The 21,076-nt window shown below is 46.4% G+C and overlaps 1 protein-coding gene across 5 annotated transcripts in view; it reads left to right on the forward strand.

Moving 5' to 3' along the window:
- Cd44 (CD44 molecule (Indian blood group)) overlaps positions 1 to 21,076 on the forward strand; it is an 85,813-nt gene that overhangs the window by 924 nt on the left and 63,813 nt on the right. The window lies entirely within an intron of this gene.

Raw genomic sequence — 21,076 nt, forward strand, 5'->3', positions numbered from 1 at the left:
TGCGGGCAAAGTCAAAGGGCAACACAGTTCCTATTCGCTGCCTGGCAGCTTCAGAGCAAGAGGGGACCTGTATCAGGGTAACACACAAGCGTTAGTGCAGAGACCATGATAAGCCATCTAAATGAGGTTGGTGGCTGTGGAGGGGAGGAGTTAGGGTCAGGTATTCAATATGGCTCAATTCCAAGCATTCCCTTCCTTTGTCTATATGTGAACAGATAATTCTACGAACGCTTTGTTTAACACCGGCACAGTTAATTTTTCTTTTAAGAAATGCCGACTGGGTCATGAAGGCAGTTCAGCCTACAGTGAGTTCCTCTCAGCAAGAATTTATTAAAACTACTTGAGTGTGGGGGTGCTCAACCTGGGTATTTTAGACATGCTAGGTGGAGATCATAAATTTTGAATTTTGATGCAGAAGTAATACAAGTAGTATTAAGAATAGCAGCGGGACTCTATTGGTCCCCTTTGCTACTGTGCCAAGCTCTATGTTAGGTATTTCACATTTCAAATATGCTATCACATTTTATCCTCGTGGTGATTTGGTGAGAAGTGTTTCTCTCTCTCTCTCTCTCTCTCTCTCTCTCTCTCTCTCTCTCTCTCTCTCTCTCTCTCTCTCTCTCTCTCTCTCTCTCTCTCCAGCAGGGAACAGAGGCTCAGAGAGGTGACTACTTCTGGTATTCACACAGCAAGGGGTGGGGTGGTGCCGGGTGTGAACTCAGGTTCATTAACCTCCAGAGCTTAGACTCTCAGGGGATATCTGAATGCTTGTGCTGGACAAAGGCAAAAAGGCATCAGGCAAAGAGGCCGTCTGGCCAGCAGAGGTTACAGCAGAGGCTTCCAGAGGGAACCAGAGCTCCAATGGGGCCCCTGGAAGGCAGAAACATTCAGGATGGGTTGGGGAAGGGCAGAGAGAGCGAGCCCTGGACCTGGCCTTGCGGAAGAGGAGAAAGGTTGGACACCCACACCTTTTTGCTGTGGCTGTATTTTCTTAGCCTATCTCCTGGCTGCTCTCAAAAGCCTACTCCCAGGTCCTTGGTTCCTCTGACCCCTGGGGAGTCGGGTCCTAGAGATCAGCAGGCTCCCTCCTGCCTTGGGGTTTTCACCTTCCTGATGTATACATACTGTGGTACCTGGAGAAGCAGGGCCACCGAGGGCCATAGTAGTGACTGCCTGGGACTGGCTTTCATGCCTTTGTGAAATTGTTGGAAAGGAACCGAGACTCGAAAATGAAATCTGACGTAGAGGATGTGGGTCTGGGTAGGCAGAGGGAAGGAAAAAGGGTGGGGCAGAGAAAAGAGGCACCATCGTTGCCTCCCCCCCCCCCCAATTCTAGGAGTGACTGGTTTTGGAAGATGGGGAAGCTTTGGGACTGGGCAAAGTTTCACGGAGCAGGGGTGCAGTGAGAAAATAAACTGCCCAGGGTTGTGTCAGAAGTCAAAAAGTAGAAGAGTGTCCCCAGATAAACCAAGCAGCCACAGGCACCCTGTGCGGTGGGGGCTCTGGTTAGAAGGCAGAGAGAAGGAGTCTCCATAGGCATGTGTCCTTTCCTCCACGCCTAGACAACATTGCTAGGAAATTTCCCTTCCATTGTTGGGAAAGAGGAGTGCATTTGAGAGTCTTGGGGCTGACCCAGAGTCTTCTGAATCCCGCTTTCCCTTGGCAGTTAGATCCCTGGCGGAGTCTTCCATGTGAAGAAGTACAGAAGTGAGCACCATCCCCGCTGAAGTTAGACTTGATTCATTCATTCAGTTATTCCCCTGCCCTCATAGGACACCCACTTCCTTCCAACGCAGGGATGAGCTGTCGGAGACTCAGGCAGCTGAGGGGGAAAGTTTCTATTTCTGCCAACTTCCCCCTACACAGGAGGGGACGCTGGACCACATGAAATTCTTGGTCTATGACAGATCTCCTTAAATTCATTCCAGAAAAATTTCCTGATTCACTGACCAAGACTCAGAGATGGGAACTTTAAAGATCATTTAGGGGGAAAAAGCCCTTCTTTTTCCCAAGAGGAAGCAGACTATGGGAGATAGGGATTGGTGATTTCCCCACCCACTCTGTTAGGGCATGAGGACAACCCTGAAACTCTCCAGTCTCTGGAGGACTGTGGGGGTCCCACCATCTCCCCTGCAGAGCTGAGGGGGTGTGGCATGATAATGTTTTAGCACCTTCAGTACAGCCTCCCTTCACGCTCACACAGTTTTGTATTTTATGGCCCAATATACCCAGTTTGAGTTTAAGAATAATGAACACTAATTTCCCTAAGGGAAATTGACTCAAGAGGGATCCATCTTGTTGTAGGGCTTCTAATGCCTCCTGAACATCACTGAAAAGTTAGGAGTACCCCATTTTAAAATCCTGGCAAGCTACTATTGCCACTCAACATCTGGAGTTCTTAAGACATCCCATCCACTGCTTAGATTCAGGTGGAGTTTAGTAGTAGGTTTTCTTACATAGCCTTGCAATAGTCATACACATTAGTACTTTCCCAACACTACTATCTTGATAAAGAAATAGAGACTCAGAGCTAATGGGACTCAGCCAAGAACACAGGGGTAGAGTTGGAGTACCCCATCATCTAACATCACCCCCTCACCACCTTTGGAGGATTCCGGAAATAGTGTGTTGTCTCTCACTGTTCCAGTAGTCAGCAAAGTGATCATGAATGGCTTCTCTTGCCACCCTCTAGCAGACGGTAGACTCTTGACTGCTCTGCCTCGCCCTCCTCTGTCCCTTTCTCCGGGCTCAGCCACAGCTGTCAGACACGCCAACCTTGTTATTTATTGCTGGAATAAGTCAGTTCCTTTATCGGAGTCCGGTTGCCCCTTTAGACATGCTCTCATTTGTAGGTTTGGCAAAAAGGGAGAGGTTGCTCCTTGCCCAAGAGACAAGTCAGGGCAACACCCTTTGCCTGCAAATTAAGAAAAGCCCACAGACACTCGCTCTCATGTTTCCCTCGCAGGCATTTCAGAAGCAATGACCCATAGAGATCCGCTTTTATGGACTCTTTGGATGGTTATACAGACCCCATTGGAGGGGAAGTCTTGAAATTCCAGGCAGTGGGTGGACATGGCTTTCTAGAGAAGTCACTGATCTTGAATCAAAATCCACTGAGAACCTCCAGGGGACATGTGGCCACTCAAGTTGGTAGACTCTGCCCCACTAATAAACAGGAGGTGGTGGGAGGAGAGATGGTTTCCCCAACAGTCTGTCCTGGGGCTGGGGACAAGGTATGAGGTTTCATCAGTACCTCCATTTTAGCAACCCCACCCAGAGCGTGAGAGGGAAATGATCGTGTGAAAGGGTGAGCTGGAACAGGTGGCAGCTACTTCCTGGCCTCGTGGAGTTTTCAAAGGGGATCTTCTCTACTTCAGAGAGAAATTCTTGGGGTTTGCACAACAAGAAGCTGATGACTCAATTTTCTTTGTACCTCTGCTTAAATGAGGACACACAAGCATTTTTTTTTTAAAAAAAAAAAGAAGATCCTTAAAATTGAGCCCACTTTTCACTCTCTTAGCGGGTAGAAATTTCTCTCAAACAAGTACTCCTGGGGCTAGTGCGAAACTCAGTGACAGAATATTTGCCTCGCCGGCATAAAGTCCCGAACTTGATCTTCAGAACTAAAAACAAAAACAAAAAACAAAACAAACAAAACCCATACTAGCTCCAAACTGGCCAGAAAGGGTTTGGGGAGCCAGGGCCATTAGGCAGGAATGGGAAACTGCCTCTTCCGCTGGTTTTCTGCTGCTCCATACACTGTCCTCGTATCAGGGATTATATCTCAATCATTTTTGAGTTTCAAGACCTCAGTGCTGGCCCACAAAGAGGACCAGATACGTTGAGCTGAAATAAGGTCTCAAATAGTGAAAAGAGTTCTCATGTATAAAGGCTGCCTGACATCCCTGATGTGCAAGTGTGTTTATGTGTACATGCCAGTGTGCTGACGGCTTTGCTGTCGCTCTGTGCAGGGTGAGGAGAAGGCTTGGCTGGCCAACTGCTTACAGCAGGACTCCTATGTCCTCTTCCCAAGCAGAGAGTCTGCCCGTCTGTGGTTTTGGTGGCTGCTGGCCCCGGGGCCAGTGTAAGGAGCAGGTTAGGGAATGGCTGGGTGAGAAGCGAGCGGGGTGCTGACACTAAACCCACACTTAAACCTCAAAATGAAACACTGCCCAGTAATGGCTGGCTTTGTGAGCTGCTGGTCTGAGTCTTGAGTCCTTGGGAAAGAGGCCCACACAACCTCTGACCCACACTTGCTTCTGGCAGGTGGCAGCAGCAGGGAGAGAGGCAGAAACACCTCCCAGATGATTCTGGTATCTTCAACTGCCTGTTATCCAAACTGACACTACTACACCCCCAAAGTGGCTAATCTGCAGAAAGCCTGGCAGCTAACAGGACACTCCGCCAGTTTCCTTTGCATGGAGCTTGCCCAGTACGAAGCTGCTCACAGCTGGGGCAGGTCCTACCTTCCCTGGGATCACTTTCCCTGAAATGTTCAGAGACAAACACAGGGAAGAGGGGATGATAGTGTGGGGGCCAGACTCACAGAGCCAGAAACTCCATGTGGTTGAAGTGCACCAGCTGCCTGGGTGTGCCCTCCTGGGGGCAAGTGTCCCTCCTTTGTGCAAGTGTGGGCAGACAGATTCTAAGTGGGTGGGGATGGCTTGAGTCACCCAGGAGGAGATTTGCAAAACTCAGGCCTCAAGAATCTTCCTCAAGTCTTCAGCTTTTGAAAGTAAAGGTTAATTGCAAAACCCCAGGGAGGAGGCATCAGTCATTGGAGCAGTGATTTTTGAACATCTGTACCTTTGACAACGGCTGGAAGTTCATGCACATTGAGAGCCCCTGCCCCTGCTGGTTGTAGGTTTACCAATGTTAATAATTGTAATAAGCAGAACTGAAGTCCTCTTTGTTTTCTGTACACTAACTTCTTTAAATTATACACCAATATCACAAAAACAGTTCTTTTATTATCCCTGTTCACACGAGGTAACTTGGCACATAATTTAAGGAAGTGGGACAAGGCCACATGGTTGTAAAGTGAGGGGGTGCTGAGATTCAAACCCAGGTCCTGTGAGTGCAAGATGCCCACGGAGACCAGAAGAGAGTGTCAGGTGCCCTGGATCTGGAGTTACAACCAACTGTGAGGTCAGATAGGATGCTGGGAACTGAACTCTGGTCCTCTATAAGAACAGAAGGTGCTCTTACTCTCTGAGCTATCTCTCTAGCCCCTTGGCTTTCATTTTAATACATGATGTCAGAGAGACGACTGGGCATGCCAAAAATGGGAGGGAAAAGATCACCTGATGAAAACTTTTCCCCATTCATCCTCTGAGTGGCTCACTTATTCTGATACCTGAACGGGAGTCTAGTCCCTTTCTGGTGGTGAGGTGCTGGCGAGGCGTAGACTTGGTGAGGTAAATTAATGGATGGTGATAGAGGATTTGTTCATAGTCTCTTCATTACTTCTCCCATGGGCAAAGGTGGACTTTGCTGACTGCTATTTTTCCATAATCTAAGACTGTGGCTACGGATACAGAAAACCGAAGTGAGGACCAAATGAGTAGAAACAGCACACTTAATTCTTTGCTTAAGAGACTCTGCACCCAGGGTGGGGAGGAAGGTCACTGAGGAAAGAGTCTGCCAGGAATTAGGTTGTACACATTTAGGGCTCGGAGTAGTTAGCTCATAGGAGCCCTCCTTCCCAACTCTGTGGTAAACCAAGTGACCTGGGATCAGTTTGGTGAAGCAGGTGATCATTGCTCAGGGAATAAGATCCTTTGCCCTGGGGCTCTCCGGCTGAGAAACAAGTCACCCAGGATGAGAAGTCACTTTGGGCACAAGTGACTTAGTATGTAGGAAGGGCTGCAGGCCCCTGGCCCCATGACAGGAACTCATTCAGGATTCCCCCTCTGTTTTAATGTCCTGTATCTCTTTACTATCAAGCAGGTCTGCAGCGCCTCCCAAGAGCACCTACCCCCAAGCTGCGACCTAGGTGGCACTGTTCCTTGCTTCATTTTTTAAAAGGATAATAGTGATGCCTTGTTGCAAGTGTTCACTTCCGTAACTAACACGCAAGGGAGAAGAGTGGGTACTTGCAGCTGGCGCTTGCCCTTGGCCTTGACAGTCATTTCACTACGATCCTGACCCCGTCTCTGTAGGTTCCAAAAGAAAAAAAAAACATAGTATGTCAGGCACAGATGTTGCCTGTCCGGAAAGCTAAGGTCAACAGAGATGAGTTCTAGATGAAGCCTAGAGAGGACTATTTATATCGTTGTCATTTGTGTAGCTACCAGAGAGTCGTGGGGTCTCTCCGCCAGCCAAGGGAGGGCATGGACTCGGGGAAGTCCAAAGAGAACAGGTCATGCATGCATGGGTGAGGTTGGTCTTTGCATTGGATCTCTGCGATGGGGCTACTCCTTCTCATGACTCCCGAGAAGTCAGGTTCCTCCATTTAGCCACTCCTACGTGCGCTCACTTCCTCTGCTGTTCGCTAGTTGAACCTCCTGATCATTCATTTAAAATCCACTTAGGATGATGGCTCAGTCAGTAGAACGCTTGCCTGGAAAACACAAGGCTCTAAGCTCAGTCCTCAGCTTCCTCGTGAAAAGCTAGGAGTGGCAGTGCACACTTACAGTCCCAATGCCGGGAAGACGGGAGGTGGGGTCTCGGGTGGTCAACCAAGTCTATTCGACAACTCTAGGCCAGTGGGAGAGCCTCTCTCCAAAAAGCATGATGCAGCACTTCTAAGAAATGACGTGAGGCTGTCTTCCTGTTTCCATGTGCACATGCCCTGGACACACAGAAACATACATTACATGGGTGTGCAATATGCATAAAATAATAGATTTAATTTAAAAAGACGCGAAAGGAATGCTCTTTAACTGTAGCTGCGCATCTTCAAAGCTCCTGATGGGAAACTCATGCCTCATGAACATGTCTGTATATACTACAGCTCCCCGCTATGGCATATTTCCCTAACTACAGTAAGCTCTCATTAAATATTTAGACAGTTAACTCAATAAAATTCCTGGAGTTAATCTGGGACAAATCACCATCAATAACTATTTGAGATCCTTTTGGTAAGTTCTGGTTATCTTATTTTCAACTCTGCCTTTCTTTTCAGCCCATAGGACCCCCCCCACCACCACCATGCTACCCAAACCCCACGCCTCCCAGGGCGTCTTGCAGCAAATCTCAAAACTCCTTGAAGTTTCTTTTCTGGGCAGCCTCTTTATCTTAAGTGGACGTTTTTAAAGATTTGATGTGTCGGGCAAGGCCAGGAGGTTAAAAAAAATCCATTAGGTTTTGTCTAGTAGAGTAGGCCTCTTGGTTTCCTTTAGGTCTGGCTACATCTGTGACTCGGTCCTTACCTTACAATCTGACCTTGTATATAGTAAACCCCAGCACTGAAACCCTGTTCTCACAACACTCCGAGTAAAGATGTTGGCTTTTTGGTCCCTATGTTAAAAATGTGTGGTGGGGTAGAGAGAATGAGTGCTGTTTCTTCCCACTGATGGGTTCCAGATCAAGGATCTGTTCCGTGTAACCAGACATTTTTTGTTGGAGTTTGCCTTTCGGAGAGGTGGTGGTGTTGGAGACCTCATGGCTGAGAAACAAGAGAGATTTGAGATTTTGGTTCTCTCTCTCTCTCTCTCTCTCTCTCTCTCTCTCTCTCTCTCTCTCTCTCTCACCCAAGAGCAGGTTGAGCTCAGGCAGTTGTGCCTAGAATAAGATCCACAGCATACAGAAGTGCCCCCAGTACAGAAATGAGTCTTCTCTTTTGTTCCGGGGACTTCTTCACTCTACAATGTTTCAACCACACTCTTGTCACTCTCCCCATGTGTGAAAGGAGAGACATGACTCTAAGTGACCTCCACCGTCCATTCCAGAACTCCTGCTCTGTAAGGTCATCACTCTGAGTTCACTGATACCCACGCTTCATAAAACTCGAGGGAAACAAAAGCACTACTATAATACTATGCTCATACAGTCCTGAAAAGTGGTGCCCAGTGTAGATTAAATGTCAGAAGTGAATTATTAATCCATGCCAGAAAAAAGCACAATGACCCAGCTGCACTTCATAAACACCAGCAGGCAACAGTAACTCCTAGGGACAAGGTGCTTGTGCGCCACGAAATTCTCCCTCCTCTTGGAAGTGGGCAGGTGCAACGGTCCAGGACAGAGAAGTTAGCAGTGCCTCCCAGGCTCACGGCTTCCACTGCAGAAAACCAGCCCTGGGACCATGGGCAGGAGTCAGAGGAAACACTCTTTGCTTCAAGTGATGATTCAAACAATATTGTCCCAAAGGGCCTGGAAATCCAGCTTCCGAAGAGAAGCGTCTGTATCCTTTACTCTCAGAGCTTCGTGAGCATTCTGGGTTTCTCAGCCTCCCTCGAGGAGCCTTTGCAGCATGTCACTGCAAAATGATCCACGGACTCAGTAAAACATGCACTATAATACATGCGCATACTGGCTGAAACTGTGGCTCAGGGGTTAAGAGCAATGACTGCTCTTCCAGAGGTACTTTTCTCAGTACCACATGCTAGCTCCCAACTGCCAGTAAGTAGTTTTAGTTCCAAGGGCTCTGAGGGTACCAAGCTCAGGTATGGTACATAGACTACACGCAGGCAAATCACCCATACACATAAAGTGAAATGATAATAATAACGTACATGCACACCTTACACATATTATACATGTATATAAAATACAAACTTAAGTAAGGCACCGTACAACGCAGTTCACTGTTTCTACCAAGAGATTCCTAGATCTTTGTTAATTTTTTCTTCTTATCAATCCAGAGAAATTATTGCTCAGTGGGGAAAAAAAATCAGAAATACTGTGTTATGGCAGAGGTTTTCAAAGTGGCTCAGAGGTTGAATACCCAGTCTGCTTCCAGCCCTCTACCACTGAAGGTTTTCAGTTGAGCTGCCCCTTTCTGCTTGTCCCCAGCTCATACCCATCTGGAACACACCAACCTCTGGTTGAAATGAAATCCCAGATAAATTCATCCCTCATGTCACGTTTGTGCCCTTAGCTGTTGACCATGGCTCTGCCGTCTGTACTTCCAACCAGTCACACAGACTTTGTGTTACTCTAGGAGAAGTGGGAACCCACGTGCAGACAGCAGATAGCCCGTCGCCTCCGTCACAGAACAACTGTGGGCATGGTCCTTCCTTTATCACTGTTTCTGTTTCCTCGGCTATGAAAACCGAGGTGACAAACCACACTCCATTCTAGTGAGCTGCGCAACTGACAACTGGAAAGAGGGTGGCATCAGTCACAGGTTGATTTCTGTTCGTGTGACATTTATTACTGATCATAGAGGTTGCCCGGGGTTCTGTGTTTAAAAACATTATCTGTATACAAAGAATGCGGTGATCTGTTAGTGATGTCTGCCGTGGACAGAGAGGATTGGCTCCCCCTTGTCACACCAGTGTCACTATACTAGAGCACTGGGCTTCTCTAGTTTATGTTTGTGAAAGTCGTGTTTGATCTCCTGGTGTTTCGCCGTTCTTGAGCCTACATAAGGAGCCATACTGGTGATCCCGCCCCCTTCCAGAACAGTATAAAAATAGTCTTTTACCCGAGGACAGGTTCAGTGACTTGTGCCTTCTCTTTTGATTCATGCTCATTCTGTTTTCCCATCACCCCATGTCAAGCTAGATGTTTGGAGCCAGGAATCTCCTGTTTGAACCAAGGCCAGACTTCCTGGCAAAGGGCCCTTCCTTCACATTACCTCCATCTGCAAACTGAGAAGACAAAAAAAGCACCATGAGGGTGATAGGAGAAATAACTGGCTAATGGGAAGGGAGCCTTTGAAGATGAAAGGGTTGTACGTGATGTTAATTACAACTTTTATCAGCCCCGGAGCCTCTGCATTCTCAGCTGCCACCGGGCGCTCCTCTGTGTGTCCCGAGTGTAAAAGCAGCGGCAGCATTCCAGACTGCCCCAGCGCATGGCATCCAAGTCATGAAAGCTGAATTCTAGGCTCAGCCTAGCCAATCCACTCTGGCCACTCAAATTTCCCACTACTCATCCCCAAGGGAAAAAGTAGACTCACTACCTGGGAAGGTAAGATAAGATAGAACTGAGGTATCAACAAAAGGCTCCATGGAGAGTCTATTAGAAATAGCCCCTAGGTAAGATTAGGAAGCTCTGCTCTGATTCCCAACCTGTGAAAGCCTAATTGTGTGACCTTGGGCTACGGGCTTTATCTGTCCAATACTGTGTGAACCACCCAGGATAATAATCCCTCTGCCTCCCCTTGACCTCTGCACCTTCCCTTGCTGGTGTGAAAGTAGGTTTGTTTTTGGTTTTTTTTTTTTTCCTCCCTGGTCAGGCTGAAGCACGTGAATACAACTACAGGGTGTTATTATTACCTGGGCTAACTTTCGCCTTTATCTCTGTCTCCTGTTGCTGGTTGACCCCAGCCGTTGAAACCATATTCTTCGGAATGCTCACCAATCTTCTCAGAGCTTGCACTTCTTCTTATCTAAGAGGGCTCCGTATTGGCTCAGGCTTCCTAGTTCTGCCATTTCCCGAGGCATGAGAATGCATCTCAGCTGGCAGAGGACTGTGGTGTTCTACACAGATGGGGCTCGATGCTTTTGGTGGGGGTAACTCAATCACAGCACTGGAGACAGGTGGGAGAGGTGTTGTCTGATTTTCTAGTACTGAGAGTCAACTTGAAAGGTGCAAGCTGAACCGGGTCCCCACAGAAGCACCAAAATACAGCTTAGAAGACGGAGAAATGCAGGAAGAGAAGAAAGACGCTAACAGAGAAGTGACTGTGGCCTAGACACCGCAAGCCAAAGATGGTACCATCTTAGAAGGAAGTGCTGGAAAGGTTATAGGCCCCTTGTCTTTGATATCTAAAGGAAGGAAACCTCAATGATTCAAGTGACTTTCCCAAGGTCACAAATCAGCTAGTTAAACCCAGGCCTTCTGACTCCTAGACAAGTCCTTGTCCATTTCTCCTCTTTGAAATAAAAGAAGAGTTTATTAAACACTGTATTACTGCTCTCAGAATACCTGGACTATAAACAGGGAGGAAGCCAAAGGAACAGTACATTAGCGGCATGATAGGGAATGGTGTAGGTGACTATACCCTTTGGGGACTATTGCTGTGTTAGAGCTCTTCACTTTCTTGCTTCTCTTATTTGGTGTGTTTTGAATCTTTTCTCACTTATGGGGCAACTGAAACAAAAGACCCAGAGCAACCTAGCCTGACCTTTGGGATTCTGAGCAAAGTCGATGGTCATATGTTCCATGGGTTGTGTCAACAACATGTGTGAAAGTATAGTATCTTCTAGACAGTGAGGATGTGACTTGAGATGCAAAGCACAGTCTCATCAGTACTTCCTGAAAGCAACTGTGTCTGAGAGACAGACACTAAACAAAGATGAGCCCTTATTTAATTACATGTGTCCTGTGTTATGGAAGAGACACCCACAATCTAGTGAAGGCATATACAAAGGGGATCCCATCTGTTCCGAGCCTCTTGAGCCCATAAGTGACCAGCATTAACTGTGTTTGCAGCATTAACTGTGTTTGCAGCATTCCTTGTTCTTTGAGGTCCTTATTTGTTGGGTTTCTCAGAACCCCACTAGCTCTGTGTGAAAAACATGATCTGATGAGTGTGGTCAAAGTTCCCTGTAGTGATATGAGCTAAGCCAAGCCTCCTTTGGCGGCCTCCCTTTTGGATTGTATAAAAGTTCTCCAGATACTGATGCTTCTTGGTAATCATATCTGCTCTGTAATAGCCCATGGCAGAAGGGAATCAGGGGAATCTAAGAAGTGACTTGAACTTTTAGAAGCTTGTGTCAGAGTGACAAAGGAAGGCAAATTCTGAAGAAACAGAAGGTTTAAAAAAAAAACTTACCAAATGGTATAGGCATCACCTGCTCCAAATGGCCTATTGTTGGCCACCATATCCAATATAAGAAAGAAAAGCGAAGAGTATCTGCCCCATCATGATGACAGCATTCTCCTTATCCTCTGTTACTCAGATGCATCTCCTTTGGCAGGTGAGATATGGATGTGTCACCACTATCACAACCCACTAGAAGCTACACCCCATCGAGGCAGCAAACCACATGCTTGTTATTCACCGCCCGTATCTGGATCCATACTTGTCAGGGCATCCAGCCAGGCATCTCTGTGAATAACTTCCCCCACAGTAAGAAATGTGGGAGCAGGTGACCTCAGGAGCGAGGTGATATTGCCAAGACTCATGGCACTCTTTTCCTAACTGTGCACCGCTATTCTTGTTGTTTTCTGACAGCCGTTGGTCTTCCTCATGCAGCCCAACTGACACCCACAGCTCCAAGCATAAAAACTATGCCAGTGTTCATCAGCAGAAGGGATGCTTTAGTCACAAACACCTCTCTTTTAAAGTGGAGAAACACCTTTCCCAGAGGGCTTTGGTGGACTCCTCTTTTCTTTCATTGGACCAATGGGATCACATAACTGGCAAGGAAACTCAGGCTATGGTGATTGACTTAAGCCCAACCATGATCCATCCATTAGAGATGGGAATCTCCAGCAAAAGTTCTATATTTCTGTGCAGATTTGAGTTCAGTTAGATCTATATTGCCGGTGCAACAATGTCTGCTGTGATGTGTCTTAACAATGTCTGCAATGATGTGTAAGGCCCCAGAGCATATCTACCAATCTGGTAGACATATGATTTGAGACTCAATATAGGACAAAGCCAAAGACACAAAGCTAATTTCTTATTTTTCTGAGCCACATCCTCCAGTTTTTTTTCTGAGAAGCTGCACCTCATAGTGAGGCTTTGTGGGAGATTCATCACAATTTGAGGTCTATGTTTTTTCTCAATCCCAGTAGCTTCAAATGTATCCTTTTTCTCTTCCACAAAAGGAGAAACCATTGATGAATAATGTTAAACTTGTTATAACTGATAAGCCATAGCTCCTGGGTTCATCCTTTGCATGTTTGAGCACCTTATTACTAGAAACTTATGACTTGCAGCCCATCTCTGTGCTGCTGGAGCTGCCCCCACACAAGGACCACTTCTCTGGAGTGATCCATTAAAAGAGAATTACCCTGACCTTGGATGCGCATCTATTCCTGTAAGCTCTGAGATGATGACTCCCAAGGGAGATGGCAGGCTTCCCCTTCCTATTACATTTTTCCACTGGAGTGTTTTAATGTGTGTGAAGTGTTTTCAGCTCCATTATCTTGTCCAGCATTCACATTAACTTCGTGGTTAGCATTATTATACTTTTTTCCCTAACCGTAGTAAAGTTTTAATGATTTTTTTCCCAAGTTCACTGCAAGTCAAGGTCAGAGCTAATTGGTGTTCTCTGAGGATTAGAATCCTAGATTATACCTCCAGAACTCAAGTCTGTGTCTCCAATCTGCATGATTTAGCTTTAGAGAGAGGCCTTCAGGATTTAAAATTTTTGTTGACTGTCTCATAAGTGCATATAATGATTTTGAGTCATTTTTACCCCCCTTCCCATCTCTCATTCCTATTCTGTCATCTGCTGAAGTCTTTCTTCTTCCTGCTGAGTCCCCTGTTGCTCTCAAGCCTGTTTTGTATATGACTTGCAGAGTTTAGTTATAGTCACTCACATGAGCATGGTTGGGAGATTATTTACTGGGACAGCAGCAACTTGTGAGTGGCTACACCACTGAAGAAAGTAACTCCCTGTCTTCCAGCAACCACGGACTGCTGATAGTTCCTTAGGGAGGGGTGGGGCCACGTTATCATCTGCTCTATCCATGATGAAATGCTGGCAGGCCTAGTCTTGTGCAGCTAACCACAGACACATGAGCTAATGAGAGTTACAGTCACAAGGTGTCCAGGGCATGATTTTGCAGCACATATCCCCATTCCCCCACCCCCAAGCTCTTACATTCTTTCCTTGTTGTGGTGAGTTTCCATTCCTTTTTGACCAAGTAAATAAAGTTCAAGGATTTATGACCCTATCCAAGGATGTTTAACGATGGACATCACAGATGTGATTGTTTTGTACAAAGGAAAGAGACCGGGTTTTGCTCTATCTAGTGATGAAGGAAATGGGTTCTTTTGAGCCAGCATGACTTATGCTTTATTTTGAGATGAATTTCCTGACTGTGCACCTTGCAGCTTGGTTAATTAGTTCCCAGTGCATCCTTTTGTTCCCAGCTGAGACTGCATTCAGTAGGAGCTGGCAGAGCCAAGGCTTGCAGCTAGAACGAGCTCTTGGATCCCACCACACCTTGTGTTTCTCTCATGACTCATTGAGCTTTGGGGTTGACTTGTCCAAGATCTAGTTTCTCCACTGGGCCATGGCTTCTGCTGGGATTGTGACGACATGCAACCTGTTTGTTTGTCCTGACCCCAGTAACACAGTTCCTAGCATACAGAGTGACTAGAAGAATCCCTGCTGAGTGAATGAGATTTTGAATTCCCTTCTCTGAACGCTTATGATTTACTTTAGTCTTGGAGAGGTTTGGGTGAGATTATGGTTAGACATGGCGAGTTTAGGCTAAGTTTGAAGTTCAATTTTTGAAAAAATCATTTCTCTCTCTCTGATCTCTCTTGCTATGAGTCTACCACCATATCTGTCAGTCATATAATTAATAGCATCTTTTAAAACTGTTTCCACTCTCTCTCTCTCTCTCTCTCTCTCTCTCTCTCTCTCTCTCTCTCTCTCTCTCTCACACACACACACACACACACACACACACACACACACACACAAGCGATTAAGAGAAGGAAGCTCATCAAGCAGGCTGGCTTCTTTCTCCAACCCTCTTTTTTTCTGGCTTTGTGTCACTCCAGTTTCCTCAGTCCTTGCGTGAGTGGGATCATTCAAGAGATTCTCTTCCGGGGAATCTGCATGTGGGCAGCATCTGACCACTTAAGACAGATGTGAAAGACAGAGGAGCATTCCTCTTCTAGAAACAGGGCAGTTGGGTGAGGTTTGCAGAAGCAAGCTGTGGATACTTCGAAGCCCTCTTGGTGGAGCAGAAAAGAAGCCCCCAAAGGTTCTCTTCAGGTTTGCATTTGGAACAGTTAGTTCTCTCCCTTCAAACAAGCGCCATTAGGTAACCCCAGGCTTCCTTCAGCTGTCGTCTCATGGCATGGGAAAAGTGCCCTATGAAGTGTGTGAGCTTCCTGTTTCTGCTTTTGGAGTGCTACAGCCATCAGCCACTTCTGGATTCTGCATTGTTTGCATTGTTGAAAACTTTGGAAAACTCATCTGGTTTCTCCAAACAAGTTTCCCAGACCCTCTGGAAGACATTCAGAAACAGGCCCCAGCTTCAATCAGGCGGCCACGGAGCACTGTCTCTTAAAGCCAGACGTTTTATCTTTTTCTAATGTCTGGAAGAGAAAATGTTTACTCCAGACCACATAGTTAAGTCTGGACTGCCAGGATCATCCGTTGTCATGCATACTCAGAAAGCAATGCGGGTCCTGGCATCACGGCTGGATTCGAGTTCTGCTGCCACCTTCAGCGGTGCCCTTACCTTCTCTGCCCCGTTTTTCTCATCTCCGAAACAGAATTTTAACTCCAGTGGCTTAAGGACTGATGTGATGCTGTACATGAAGCCCTTGATAGAATTTCTGGCATGGAACAAGCATTCAACAGCAATAATTATGATCATTGTTATGATCCTAAGGATTCTAGGCTTCTCTTTTCCCCATTCAGCCCCGACTGTGCTCCTGGCACATTTGAGGAACACTTCCGACTGCCCTCGGAAAAATTTTCATTCCCTTTCTGAGCATAACGTTAGACAACGATTTCTCGTTTCATTTGGTGAGGTCAGAACCTCAGAGTGCTGACACCCGCACGGGCTTACTGGAACACTTTCTGAGCAAACGAAGAAAGCTGTGAAGTTCCAGGAACCTTGGCTGTAGCTGGCGAAAGCAAAGTGGGAAGCACGCTTCGGGTCCTGTCTTTACTTGCAAAATTATAGTCAATCACACAGGCTGCTTGTCTCAGCAGGAGCATCTGTTCCTGCCTCTTGTTCTTCCAGTTGCTGGGAGGGCTGGAGGAGTGGCATTTGTGCGTGCGTGCGTGCGTGTGTGCGTGTGTGTGTGTGTGTGTGCATGGTGTGAGCATGGGATGTGAGCATGCATGTCCAGGCCAGAAGTTGATGCCTGGATGTCTTTATCATCCTTTGTCTTCCTGCTTTGAGATAAGGTCTCTTAGGAAAGCTGGATCTCACCGATTTGGTGAGCGAGCTGACCAGTGAATTTCAGAGAATTCCCCCATCCCCCCGCCCCCCAACACTGGGGTTGCAGGCACAGGCCTCCCTTGTAACTTATTAGTTAGAATCTTTGAAGTCTGACCTCAGTTTCTCGTGCTTGTGTGGCAATCACTTTACCTGCTGAGCCTTCTCCCGCCGTCCCTAGAAAGGCCTCTTTGCAATGCTGTTCTGTGTCTCACAGCACACAGGAACCTCTGGGGGTGGTTTAGTATGATAGCTTCCTCCTGCCGGAGTTTCTCTGCGCCCACACCCTTCCCACAAGTCCCAGCTTGGGGCCCAGTTTCTGAGTGCGTAGAGTAAATGCCTATCTGCCTGTCATTGGGATGTTCAATTCTTTCACCTCCAAAAATACCTGTAATTGCCTCTAACTGCTTAGTTCTGCTCTCCTCCAAAAGCCACTCCCAGACACACCCCAAAAATGAGCAAGGCTTTTACACCTTTTAATGGGAGTATTTGTGTTTGAGTCAGCTTCCCATCTTCCTTTTAGTTCATGAAAGTTTGGCTCGTTTCTTTTAGGCTGTGGTTTAGAATGAAACAACAGATTATCAAAGCAGAGAAGACTTTCCTTTGTATAAAGAGATAATAGACTCAGAGCTTAGCTTTCTTTTGTGTCCGGGGGGTTAAGGCCAGGTGCCTACAGCTTTCTTTTCCCGGTGGAAGAGGACTTTACCGAGTAGGTACTATGGTCTACTCCTTTGCTGGCAATTTGCATGTGTTTATTCATTGTCTTACACCATCTATTTTTTTTGAGTAAATACATATTGAATAAATGAGCAACAAAATTTCATTAGAGTCAAAGGAGTCTGAGAAATGGAGGCTCGTGGATAGGAGTTGCTTGTTCTAGATGTCTCAGATCCTATGGGCCTGGGCTTGCATCGAATTCTCAGTTGCCTTCCCTGTCCAACACTATTCCACCAGCATCCATTCTACTTTGTGGGGTTAATTCTGTTCTTCTGCTCTCAGGGCTCAGAGGCCTAGACAAGCCAAGGTCGAGGCAGAGGCAGGCGGATCTCTCTGAGTTCGAGGCCAGCCTGGTCTAGAAGAGCTAGTTCCAGGACAGGAACCAAAAAGCTACGGAGAAACCCTGACTCGAAAATAAAAAAAAAAAAAAAAAAAAAAAAAAAAGAAAAGTCAAGGTCTCCTTGTCTGCAAAGAATTTAGAATGAAAAACATTGTTTCTCTGGATCTTTGAGTAAAGAGGCCCAACTACAACAACTCAGAAGGATTGCTAAGGAAGAAAGGGGATAATGCGAGTTTCCTCCCTTTTTCTTGGGGACAGTAAGGCCTCCAAGACCATCAGAATTTAGGGAGCCAGCCCAGGGTGGGGATAGTTCTCATTGTTCCCACAGAACAGTCCTTTAGGGCAAGGACTGTCCCAGGACTGAAGAGTTGTTTGAACTGGCCCCAAATCCTGAAATTCACTGTAGGGAATTCTGGGGATGTTTGTGGTAATTTAGGAAGATTCTCTCTAAGGAAACTAGCAACTTTGTTGTGTTTCTCTTAATTGAAACCATTCTTTGCCTGAAGCTCCATTGATGGGTGGACTCTGCACCCTGTGTGCAAACGGCTTCGTTTGCTGCAATTCGAGAACAGGATGCTGCTCACACTATCTTTTTGTTTTGTCTGCCCTTTCACTCTACTGGCCAGTCCACCCTGCTTGAAATATTCATTACACCCTAGCTGTCCAGATAGTAGAACAAAATGCCACACTACCCCGCAGGCAAGAGAGAGCTACCGGGGTCCCTGGAGCATTGGGAGCGCTAGGCAGAAAGAAACACAGACCTCATCTAGAGGAAGACGGCTGAGTTGGAACTTAGAGATCCTGGAATCCAATGACTTCTTTGATGAAAACACTAAGGTCTAGAGAGCTGGAGTGATGCTTCAAGTGCCCACAGCTTATCAGTAAGGAGTCGAGCACTGAGTACCACGTCAAATTAGTGCTTTCTCCGCTAAACCAAAGAGACGTTTATTTAGTGCCACATTCTGTGTCCACCATTGTGGATGTAAAGATGAATGAGGCTAGCCTTCATGGGGACCACACTGGTTGGGTGGGGCAGATTTCTCCTGGTGTGATGTTCTTTATATAAAATATTTGGATTTCTCTAATCTCTCAGGTCAGCTCAGTCCTATCATCCACCCACCCTCCCATCCATCTGTCCTCTATGTATTTTTTCAGGTTTTCATTCATAATCTCTCACTGGCAGTTTGAATTGTTAGAAGCTACATATCTAGGGCCCGGGTCCTGGATCCTACTCAACTTGAACACTGGAAGGTTTTGGCTTTAATCAAGAATATAGTGACTGACCATAAATTAAATTGGCATAAAAGGTACATTTACCTCTAGGCTTCTTTGAAGACACCTTACTCGCTGAGGTATCTTTGAGATATTGACCAATAGCTACCAAGCACTTTGCCAAAACTCAGACACTTTGCCAAGCACGTTAGCTGTGTTTCCCCATCTCATCCCGAAAAGCACTCCATGCGGAAAGCATCGCCTTACTTTGCTGATGAAAAACCTGAGGCTTAAAGGTTAGAAAATATGACATGCTTTTCATCCTGTAGCTGAGAGGAGGGCCCCACTTCAGGACAGTCATCTGTGGTCTGTTAGGAGCTTACATTTCATGGGGTGAATCCTGCCATTTCCAAGTAACTTCATAGGGTTAAATCCCTGCCATTTCCAAGTACCAGGAGCTAAAGTAAAACTGGCACCGATATCAGAGTCACACTGCTAGGCTACTCTGGAACCCCGAATTGCCTTGGATTTCTAAGCTCTACAAGGGACAGATATAGCCATACCTGCCCCAATCCTGTAAGCAGCTTATGATCCAGATGGAGCTCTTGCTCTCAGAGCCGGGGCTTTCGGATGTCTTATACTTACCTTCCAACTCTCTCTTGTCTACACCACAGAGTCCAGATTCTAGGCGCATGTCCTTTAGAACTCTGGAAGGCAAAGATGAGTTCCAAATTTAATTCAACCTGGGGATGGGTAAGGGGAGAGATTTCCTTTGGTTGAGTGTATTGTTTATATTTCTCATGGCTGTGACAGAAAGGGCATTGAGGGAAAGAGAACTTCTTTTGGCTTGTGGTTAGAGTACAGTCCACTCTGACAGGGCAAGCATGTGGAGCTCGTGGTGGCTGGAGCCTGCAGCTGGGACTCCTCACATTTGGGAAAACCGGGAATCAGGGCACAGGGAATTCTGGCATTTCTTTCACCCTTTGCATTCAGTCCTGAGCCCCAGCCCATGGGATGGTGCTAGCCAAAATCAGGGTGGGCCTTCCTTCCTCAGTGAAGGTTTCTGGAAAAACCTCCCAGACATCCCCAGGAACCTGGTGTCTCCCAGGTGATTCCCAATCCAGGCAAGTTGACAATGGAGATTAGTCACCACTCCAGGTGTCAGATCCCACTCAAATCCAACAAACAAACAAACAAACAAGTCCACGGTTTCCTAGGAGACTGAACTTATGACCTCATGATTACTTGCTGTTGCAGCCCCACCATGGAGTCATACAACGCCCTCTTTTGTTTTCTCTGTGGCACTATTGGTACCTAAAGCTGCCTCATTCATAGGTTGGTGGCTTATCTATCAGGTGTCTGTTTTCTCACGTACACTTTGATGGCAGGGATTTGTCCTTATCTCTTGCACTCAGGATCATAGCTGGCACATACATCCATATTTTATGGCTGGTCCTGTGAGTCAGCACCTTTCATCATACCCTTATTATAGGTATGTGCTTTGGAACATACAGACTTCATCCCAAGTGGCAATTTGTTCTCACCTGGAGCTTTCTAGAGCTCTCTGTAGTAAAAGAAGAGCCCTTTGGCAGGTGTGCTCCCTTGTCATATTGAATGGCCATTTATTTCAAGAGAAATCAACACATTTTCTTTTGACAAATTGATCGAGGGGTTCTTTGTATCTTCCTGTGTTTCCAGGCCTGTGGGTCTTTACATGAGCCATCTTCCTTAATATCGGGAAGTTATGCTCGGCCCACTCAGTGTGAACACGTAACAAGTGCTCAGGCTTCTTGTCCAAACCCTGTGACTTGACTTGGATGTAAAAGCTTGTTAGGAATGAGTTCTGGGAGCTTGCCATTTGAGGCTGGCCTTGCTGTTACATATGCAGTTTCACAGGTTGGAAGCGCAGGAAGAGGTGGGAATTACAGCCTCTCAGTTTACTGTGTGATTGGAAAAGTCCTAATCCTGGGAGTCCTTTAGCCATATTTAAAACATCTCGGCACAGAGCAGCCTCTGCAGCACGTGTTTTACAGTGTGCACGCAGAGGTGTCCGAGGAGTGAGCAGCAGACAGGCTGTATAAGCACAGTCATCTTCACACCTTCCCCTGTCCACCTGTTCACTGTAGCACGCAGTAGAAAAAGAGAAAACGAGAAAAGGGAGATAGCAAATTGGAAATGTGACCTGATAATTTCTGTACCTTCAACTTTGAAATTGGGGACCTAGAACTCTGCCTGGTGATTGCAATACTTTGTTGTTGCAAATATATATATTCTTATAGCTGTGTGGCTTCACAGTTTGTTAATATACTTGAAAACAGTGAAAAAGTAAAGGCATAAATCTTGGTTTGAAATGGGGTCTTCCTCATAATAATTCCCAACTGTGCAGGATAGTTTTATGTCAATTTGACACAGCTAGGGTTATTTGAGAGGAGGGAACCTCAATTGAGAAACACCTTAATAGACCTGGATGGAGGTGGGTGGTCCTTGGACCTCCCACAGGGCAGAGAAACCTGCTTGCTCTTTGGGCTGAGGAGGGAGGAAGACTTGATTGGGGGAAGGGGAGGGAATGGGAGGTGGTGGCAGGGAAGAGGCAGAAATCTTTAATAATTAAAT

Source organism: Chionomys nivalis, chromosome 9 (assembly GCF_950005125.1).
Source record: "Chionomys nivalis chromosome 9, mChiNiv1.1, whole genome shotgun sequence".
Lineage (NCBI taxonomy): Eukaryota > Metazoa > Chordata > Mammalia > Rodentia > Cricetidae > Chionomys > Chionomys nivalis.